The sequence below is a fragment of the Lates calcarifer genome, linkage group LG5, assembly GCF_001640805.2.
Source record: "Lates calcarifer isolate ASB-BC8 linkage group LG5, TLL_Latcal_v3, whole genome shotgun sequence".
Lineage (NCBI taxonomy): Eukaryota > Metazoa > Chordata > Actinopteri > Centropomidae > Lates > Lates calcarifer.
In genome coordinates this window covers 702374-712355 of record NC_066837.1, presented here as the reverse complement: position 1 = coordinate 712355, position 9982 = coordinate 702374, and the positions used below count along the sequence as shown (strand labels likewise).

At 30.7% G+C, this 9982-nt stretch overlaps 1 long non-coding RNA gene across 1 annotated transcript; it reads left to right on the top strand.

Annotated features, from left to right (window-relative positions):
• Positions 1 to 523: 523 nt before the first annotated feature.
• On the top strand, positions 524 to 1188 carry LOC127142521 (uncharacterized). Its single transcript, XR_007813336.1, has 3 exons — positions 524 to 545; positions 618 to 659; positions 870 to 1188. It is a non-coding gene; the product is annotated as an uncharacterized LOC127142521 (long non-coding RNA).
• The last annotated feature ends 8794 nt before the right edge of the window (positions 1189 to 9982 follow it).

The following is a 9982-nucleotide window of genomic DNA, read 5'->3' as shown; positions in this document are numbered from 1 at the left end:
CAAATAAATACTCATGAACACTGAATATTTTGTCAGTCTCTTTAATATTATATGAAAGTTAATATTTTTAGCCAGAGGTCACTTGAGGTTAGGATTAGATTTCTGTTTTTGTTTTAGTCATTAATAGCCAGAGGTTAGGGTTAGGGTTACAGTTTTCATAGCCACTTGTAACCGGGCATTAGAGTTACAGTTTTTATAACCACAGGTTAGGGTTAGGGTTATGATCTTTAGCCACTTGAAGCCAGAGGTTAGGGTTAGGGTTACAGTTTTCATAGCCACTTGTAACCGGGCATTAGAGTTACAGTTTTTATAACCACAGGTTAGGGTTAGGGTTATGATCTTTAGCCGCTTGAAGCCAGAGGTTAGGGTTACAGTTTTTATTACCACAGGTTAGGGTTAGGGTTATGATCTTTAGCCGCTTGAAGCCAGAGGTTAGGGTTAGGGTTACAATTTTCATAGCCACTTGTAACCGGGCATTAGGGTTACAGTTTTTATTACCACAGGTTAGGGTTAGGGTTATGATCTTTAGCCACTTGAAGCCAGAGGTTAGGGTTAGGGTTACAGTTTTCATAGCCACTTGTAACCGGGCATTAGAGTTACAGTTTTTATTACCACAGGTTAGGGTTAGGGTTATGATCTTTAGCCACTTGAAGCCAGAGGTTAGGGTTAGGGTTACAGTTTTCATAGCCACTTGTAACCGGGCATTATGATCTTTAGCACTTGAGCAGGTTAGGTTAGTTATTACCACAGGTTAGGGTTAGGGTTATGATCTTTAGCCACTTGAAGCCAGAGGTTAGGGTTAGGGTTACAGTTTTTATTACCACAGGTTAGGGTTAGGGTTATGATCTTTAGCCACTTGAAAGCCAGAGGTTAGGGTTAGGGTTACAGTTTTTATTACCACAGGTTAGGGTTAGGGTTATGATCTTTAGCCACTTGAAGCCAGAGGTTAGGGTTAGGGTTACAATTTTCATAGCCACTTGTAACCGGGCATTAGGGTTACAGTTTTTATTACCACAGGTTAGGGTTAGGGTTATGATCTTTAGCCACTTGAAGCCAGAGGTTAGGGTTAGGGTTACAGTTTTTATTACCACAGGTTAGGGTTAGGGTTATGATCTTTAGCCACTTGAAGCCAGAGGTTAGGGTTAGGGTTACAGTTTTTATTACCACAGGTTAGGGTTAGGGTTATGATCTTTAGCCACTTGAAGCCAGAGGTTAGGGTTACAGTTTTTATTACCACAGGTTAGGGTTAGGGTTATGATCTTTAGCCACTTGAAGCCAGAGGTTAGGGTTAGGGTTACAGTTTTTATTACCACAGGTTAGGGTTAGGGTTATGATCTTTAGCCGCTTGAAGCCAGAGGTTAGGGTTAGGGTTACAATTTTCATAGCCACTTGTAACCTTAGGGTTACAGTTTTTATTACATTTTATATTTTAACGGATTAGGGTTACAGTTTTTATTACCACAGGTTAGGGTTAGGGTTATGATCTTTAGCCACTTGAAGCCAGAGGTTAGGGTTAGGGTTACAGTTTTTATTACCACAGGTTAGGGTTAGGGTTATGATCTTTAGCCACTTGAAGCCAGAGGTTAGGGTTAGGGTTACAGTTTTTATTACCACAGGTTAGGGTTAGGGTTATGATCTTTAGCCACTTGAAGCCAGAGGTTAGGGTTACAGTTTTTATTACCACAGGTTAGAGTTAGGGTTATGGCTTTTAGCCAGAAATTAGGGTTAGGGTTAGAGTTTTTAGCTTCAATTATGGGTTAGGGTTAGTAAATAGGGTTAGGGTTAGGGTTAGTAAATAGCAAGCTGTAGATAGCAGTTGGTATTTCTGCATTACAACATAGTTTGTGATATTAATGTGAAAATATAGAAACTCAATTCAAAAGTGAAACTACCAAACTTTATTGATTCTGTTCTACACAACATTTAACAAACCACAGCAAAGACATTGGCAGATGTTTGACCACTTGGAGACACTTTGCTTTATTCTCTCACCCCACATTGTATGTAGTGATGAGCACGAGGATATGCTTATTAAAGTCTTATACAAAACATCTCAGATCTCAAAACATCTTTAAGAACATTTAATTGCTTTTGTTGTCCACTTCAGGTGATGCAGTCTTCCCCTCCTCCTGCAGAGACAGAACATGTTAAGTCCTGAAACTATATTACAAATACAATTAAAGGAAAAAGAAACTTATAAATTACCCCTTACATTTGAGACACATAGTATACTATGACATTTTTTTTAAAACATTTTTGACCTTACAATACAACAATTTTTTTTCTCTTGTTTGATGCCTTACTATACTATGACATTTTTTAATGGTTTTTGACACCTCACTATACTATGAAATTTTTTTCACTTTTTTGACGCCTTACTTTACCATTACATTTTTTAATGGTTTTTGACACCTTACTATACTATGACCTTTTTTTTAGTTTTTTGACGCTATACTATATTACGACTTTTTTTTAATGATTTTTGACACCTTACTATACTGACATTTTTTTTCACTTTTTTGACGCCTTACTATACCATGACTTTTTTTTTTACTTTTTTGACGCCTTACTATACTATGACATTTTTTGACACCTTATTATACTATGACTTTTTTTTTGACTATTTTGATGTCTTACTATAATCTGACATTTTTTTCACTTTTTTGACGCTATACTTTACCATTGCATTTTTTGATGGTTTTTGACACCTTACTATACTATGACATTTTTTAATGGTTTTTGACACCTTACTATGCTACGACCTTTTTTTTAGTTTTTTGACGCTATACTATATTACGACTTTTTTTAATGATTTTTGACACCTTACTATACTGACATTTTTTTTCACTTTTTTGACGCCTTACTATACTATGACATTTTTTTGACGCCTTACTATACTATGACATTTTTTAATGGTTTTTGACACCTTACTATACTATGACCTTTTTTTTGACGCCTTACTATACTATGACATTTTTTAATGGTTTTTGACACCTTATTATACTATGACTTTTTTTTGACTATTTTGATGCCTTACTATAATCTGACATTTTTTTCACATTTTTGATGCTATACTATACTATGAATTTTTTTTGACGCCTTACTATACTATGACATTTTTTTGACGCCTTACTATACTATGACATTTTGTAATAGTTTTTGACACCTTAGTCTTCCATGATATTTTTTAATGGTTTTTCATACCTTACTATACTATGACATTTTTTTGACACCTTACTATACTATGAAATTTTTTAATGGTTTTTGACACCTTACTATACTATGACCTTTTTTTTGACGCCTTACTATACTATGAAATTTTATAATGATTTTTGACACCTTACTATACTATGACCTTTTTTTTGACGCCTTACTATACTATGAAATTTTTTAATGATTTTTGACACCTTACTATACTATGACATTTTGTAATAGTTTTTGACACCTTAGTCTTCCATGATATTTTTTAATGGTTTTTCATACCTTACTATACTATGACCTTTTTTTCACTTTTTTGATGCTGTACTATACTATGACATTTTTTTCACTTTTTTAATGCCTCACTATACTATGACATTTTGTAATAGTTTTTGACACCTTAGTCTTCCATGATATTTTTTAATGGTTTTTCATACCTTACTATAATCTGACATTTTTTTCACTTTTTTGACGCTATACTTTACCATTGCATTTTTTGATGGTTTTTGACGCCTTATTATACTACGAAAATTTTTTGATGCCTTATTATACTATGAAATTTTTTTATGGTTTTTGACACCTTACTATACTATGACATTTTTTTCACTTTTTTGATGCTGTACTATACTATGACATTTTTTTCACTTTTTTGATGCCTTAATTTACCATTACATTTTTTGATGGTTTTTGACACCTTACTATACTCTGAGATTTTTTTCACTTTTTTTTGACACCTTACTATACTATGACATTTTTTTCACTTTTTTGATGCTATACTATACTATGACATTTTTTTGACGCCTTACTATACTATGACATTTTTTTCACTTTTTTGATGCTATACTATACTATGACATTTTTTTGACGCCTTACTATACTATGACATTTTTTTTCACTTTTTTGATGCCTTAATTTACCATTACATTTTTTGATGGTTTTTGACACCTTACTATACTCTGACATTTTTTTCACTTTTGATGCCTTACTATACTATGACATTTTTTTTTTACTTTTTTGACGCCTTACTTTACCATTACATTTTTTTGATGGTTTTTGATGCCTTACTATACTATGACATTTTTTGACACCTTATTATACTATGACTTTTTTTTTACTATTTTGACGCCTTACTATACTATGACACTTTTTTCACTTTTTTGATGCTATACTATACTATGACATTTTTTTGACGCCTTACTTTACCATTACATTTTTTAATGATTTTTGACACCTTACTATACTATGACATTTTTTTGACGCCTTACTATACTATGATATTTTTTTGACACCTTACTTTACCATTACATTTTTTAATGATTTTTGACACCTTACTATACTATGACATTTTTTTGACACCTTACTATACTATGACATTTTTTAATGGTTTTTGACACCTTATTATACTATGACTTTTTTTTGACTATTTTGATGCCTTACTATAATCTGACATTTTTTTCACTTTTTTGACGCTATACTTTACCATTGCATTTTTTGATGGTTTTTGACGCCTTATTATACTACGAAAATTTTTTGACGCCTTACTATACTATGACATTTTTTAATGGTTTTTGACACCTTACTATACTATGACATTTTTTCACTTTTTTGATGCCTTACTATACTATGACATTTTGTAATAGTTTTTGACACCTTAGTCTTCCATAATATTTTTTAATGGTTTTTCATACCTTACTATACTCTGACATTTTTTTTTACTTTTTTGACACCTTACTTTACCATTACATTTTTTTGATGGTTTTTGACGCCTTAGTCTTCCATGATATTTTTTAATGGTTTTTCATACCTTACTATACTATGACATTTTTTTGACGCCTTACTATACTATGACATTTTTTAATGGTTTTTGACACCTTACTATACTATGACATTTTTTTGACGCCTTACTATACTATGAAATTTTTTAATGATTTTTGACACCTTACTATACTATGACATTTTTTTTTTTACTTTTTTGACGCCTTACTATACTATGACATTTTTTGACACCTTATTATACTATGACTTTTTTTTGACTATTTTGATGTCTTACTATAATCTGACATTTTTTTCACTTTTTTGACGCTATACTTTACCATTGCATTTTTTGATGGTTTTTGACACCTTACTATACTATGACATTTTTTAATGGTTTTTGACACCTTACTATACTATGACCTTTTTTTTAGTTTTTTGACGCTATACTATATTACGACTTTTTTTAATGATTTTTGACACCTTACTATACTGACATTTTTTTTCACTTTTTTGACGCCTTACTATACTATGACATTTTTTTGACGCCTTACTATACTATGACATTTTTTAATGGTTTTTGACACCTTATTATACTATGACTTTTTTTTGACTATTTTGATGCCTTACTATAATCTGACATTTTTTTCACATTTTTGATGCTATACTATACTATGAATTTTTTTTGACGCCTTACTATACTATGACATTTTTTTGACGCCTTACTATACTATGACATTTTGTAATAGTTTTTGACACCTTAGTCTTCCATGATATTTTTTAATGGTTTTTCATACCTTACTATACTATGACATTTTTTTGACACCTTACTATACTATGAAATTTTTTAATGGTTTTTGACACCTTACTATACTATGACCTTTTTTTTGACGCCTTACTATACTATGAAATTTTATAATGATTTTTGACACCTTACTATACTATGACCTTTTTTTTGACGCCTTACTATACTATGAAATTTTTTAATGATTTTTGACACCTTACTATACTATGACATTTTGTAATAGTTTTTGACACCTTAGTCTTCCATGATATTTTTTAATGGTTTTTCATACCTTACTATACTATGACCTTTTTTTCACTTTTTTGATGCTGTACTATACTATGACATTTTTTTCACTTTTTTAATGCCTCACTATACTATGACATTTTGTAATAGTTTTTGACACCTTAGTCTTCCATGATATTTTTTAATGGTTTTTCATACCTTACTATAATCTGACATTTTTTTCACTTTTTTGACGCTATACTTTACCATTGCATTTTTTGATGGTTTTTGACGCCTTATTATACTACGAAAATTTTTTGATGCCTTATTATACTATGAAATTTTTTTATGGTTTTTGACACCTTACTATACTATGACATTTTTTTCACTTTTTTGATGCTGTACTATACTATGACATTTTTTTCACTTTTTTGATGCCTTAATTTACCATTACATTTTTTGATGGTTTTTGACACCTTACTATACTCTGAGATTTTTTTCACTTTTTTTTGACACCTTACTATACTATGACATTTTTTTCACTTTTTTGATGCTATACTATACTATGACATTTTTTTGACGCCTTACTATACTATGACATTTTTTTCACTTTTTTGATGCCTTAATTTACCATTACATTTTTTGATGGTTTTTGACACCTTACTATACTCTGACATTTTTTTCACTTTTTTGATGCTATACTATACTATGACATTTTTTTGACGCCTTACTATACTATGACATTTTTTTTCACTTTTTTGATGCCTTAATTTACCATTACATTTTTTGATGGTTTTTGACACCTTACTATACTCTGACATTTTTTTCACTTTTGATGCCTTACTATACTATGACATTTTTTTTTTACTTTTTTGACGCCTTACTTTACCATTACATTTTTTTGATGGTTTTTGATGCCTTACTATACTATGACATTTTTTGACACCTTATTATACTATGACTTTTTTTTTACTATTTTGACGCCTTACTATACTATGACACTTTTTTCACTTTTTTGATGCTATACTATACTATGACATTTTTTTGACGCCTTACTATACTATGACATTTTTTTGACGCCTTACTTTACCATTACATTTTTTGATGATTTTTGACACCTTACTATACTATGACATTTTTTTGACGCCTTACTATACTATGATATTTTTTTGACACCTTACTTTACCATTACATTTTTTAATGATTTTTGACACCTTACTATACTATGACATTTTTTTGACACCTTACTATACTATGACATTTTTTAATGGTTTTTGACACCTTATTATACTATGACTTTTTTTTGACTATTTTGATGCCTTACTATAATCTGACATTTTTTTCACTTTTTTGACGCTATACTTTACCATTGCATTTTTTGATGGTTTTTGACGCCTTATTATACTACGAAAATTTTTTGACGCCTTACTATACTATGACATTTTTTAATGGTTTTTGACACCTTACTATACTATGACATTTTTTCACTTTTTTGATGCCTTACTATACTATGACATTTTGTAATAGTTTTTGACACCTTAGTCTTCCATAATATTTTTTAATGGTTTTTCATACCTTACTATACTCTGACATTTTTTTTTACTTTTTTGACACCTTACTTTACCATTACATTTTTTTGATGGTTTTTGACGCCTTAGTCTTCCATGATATTTTTTAATGGTTTTTCATACCTTACTATACTATGACATTTTTTTGACGCCTTACTATACTATGACATTTTTTAATGGTTTTTGACACCTTACTATACTATGACATTTTTTTGACGCCTTACTATACTATGAAATTTTTTAATGATTTTTGACACCTTACTATACTATGACATTTTTTTGACACCTTACTATACTATGACATTTTTTAATGGTTTTTGACACCTTATTATACTATGACTTTTTTTTTGACTATTTTGATGCCTTACTATAATCTGACATTTTTTTGACGCCTTACTTTACCATTACATTTTTTGATGATTTTTGACACCTTACTATACTATGACATTTTTTTGACGCCTTACTATACTATGACATTTTTTTGACGCCTTACTTTACCATTACATTTTTTGATGATTTTTGACACCTTACTATACTATGACATTTTTTTGACACCTTACTATACTATGATATTTTTTTGACACCTTACTTTACCATTACATTTTTTAATGATTTTTGACACCTTACTATACTATGACATTTTTTAATGGTTTTTGACACCTTACTATACTATGACCTTTTTTTGACGCCTTACTATACTATGAAATTTTTTAATGATTTTTGACACCTTACTATACTATGACATTTTTTTGACGCCTTACTATACTATGACATTTTTTAATGGTTTTTGACACCTTACTATACTATGACCTTTTTTTCACTTTTTTGACGCTGTACTATACTATGACATTTTTTCACTTTTTTGATGCCTTACTATACTATGACATTTTGTAATAGTTTTTGACACCTTAGTCTTCCATGATATTTTTTAATGGTTTTTCATACCTTACTATACTCTGACATTTTTTTTGACTTTTTTGACACCTTACTTTACCATTACATTTTTTTGATGGTTTTTGACGCCTTATTATACTATGAAATTTTTTAATGGTTTTTGACACCTTACTATACTATGACATTTTTTTCACTTCTTTGATTCTTTACTATACCATGACATTTTTTTTGATGGATTTTGACACCTTACTATACTATGACAATTTTTAATGGTTTTTGATGCCTTACTGACTTTTTTTTTGAAGCCTTACTATACTATGACATTTTTTTCATATTTTTGACACCATAGTATACTATGACATTTTTTGATGGTTTTTGACACCTTATTATACTGACAGTTTCTTCACTTTTTTGACGCTTTACTATACAATAACATTTTTTTCTGAAATAATGACAGAGTCAGACAAACAAAAAAACTAACACCGACCTTCTGGAAATCCTCTCTCTGTCATTTGATCCTTCAAATCTGAGTCCTGAGAAGAAAAATCACAACACAACAAACTTCAGCAACTTCTAATTAGAATAAAAGCAGAGGGGGATTCTGGGTATTGAAGTTCAAACTGTAAATCCACAAAGAAATCAGTGTGTGGACTAACTGGTGCTGGAGTAATCAGACAGGACTGAACTGATTGAACTGAAGAAGCTGCTCTGACTGGAGAATTAACTCCACCACCTCCTGATATTCACACAACAGAAGTGGATGAAAATGTGCTGTCATTTGTTTTTTTTTCTTCTCTAAATTCAGTTAAAATTTGACCTAACTTTGGTTGGAAAAGGTCAAAATGAAGAAAACTAAAATGACATTCATGAAATGGGACTTTGGATCATTAGTTGCTGTTTATAATAAGTTTTTGTGTTAAGTGTTTTTTACCTGACATGTCTTCATCAGAGGCTGAAACTTCCTGTCAGCTGACTGATGTGGACATGGTCCTCCCACCTGTTCAATAAATAATCAATAGTAATATTTCACCACCAAAACTTTAACCATTTAGGAAAACACAACAATGAAAGCTAAACACTAAAACCTTGATATTACCCTGACAATCACACTTTGAGTTTTGAGGACAAAAAACATTCATTTTATTGAAATAAGACTTTGTTGACCTCACAGAGAAACGGACAGATTACTAACAACAACACACACCCAAGCAGTCTTCATCTACAACATATCCCGGAAATAGACCAAAAAGGACTGCTGGTTCTGCTCGAGGTTTCTGCCTCTTAAAAGGAAGTTTTTCCTTGCCACAGTCGCCTAGTGCTGCTCATGGTGGGATCTGTTGGGTTTTTCTCTGTAAATTTTATAAGATAAAGAGTCTAGACCTGCTCTATATGTACAGCGTCTCGAGATAACTTCTGTTGTGAATTGGCGCTATATAAATAAAATTTGACTTGACTTGGTGACCAGGAAGCGACACAAAATTACAGAACCACAAACAGTAACACAATACGATGCAAAACAACCACAAACAGACTAACTAAAAGTTGAGCAGTAATAGATGTA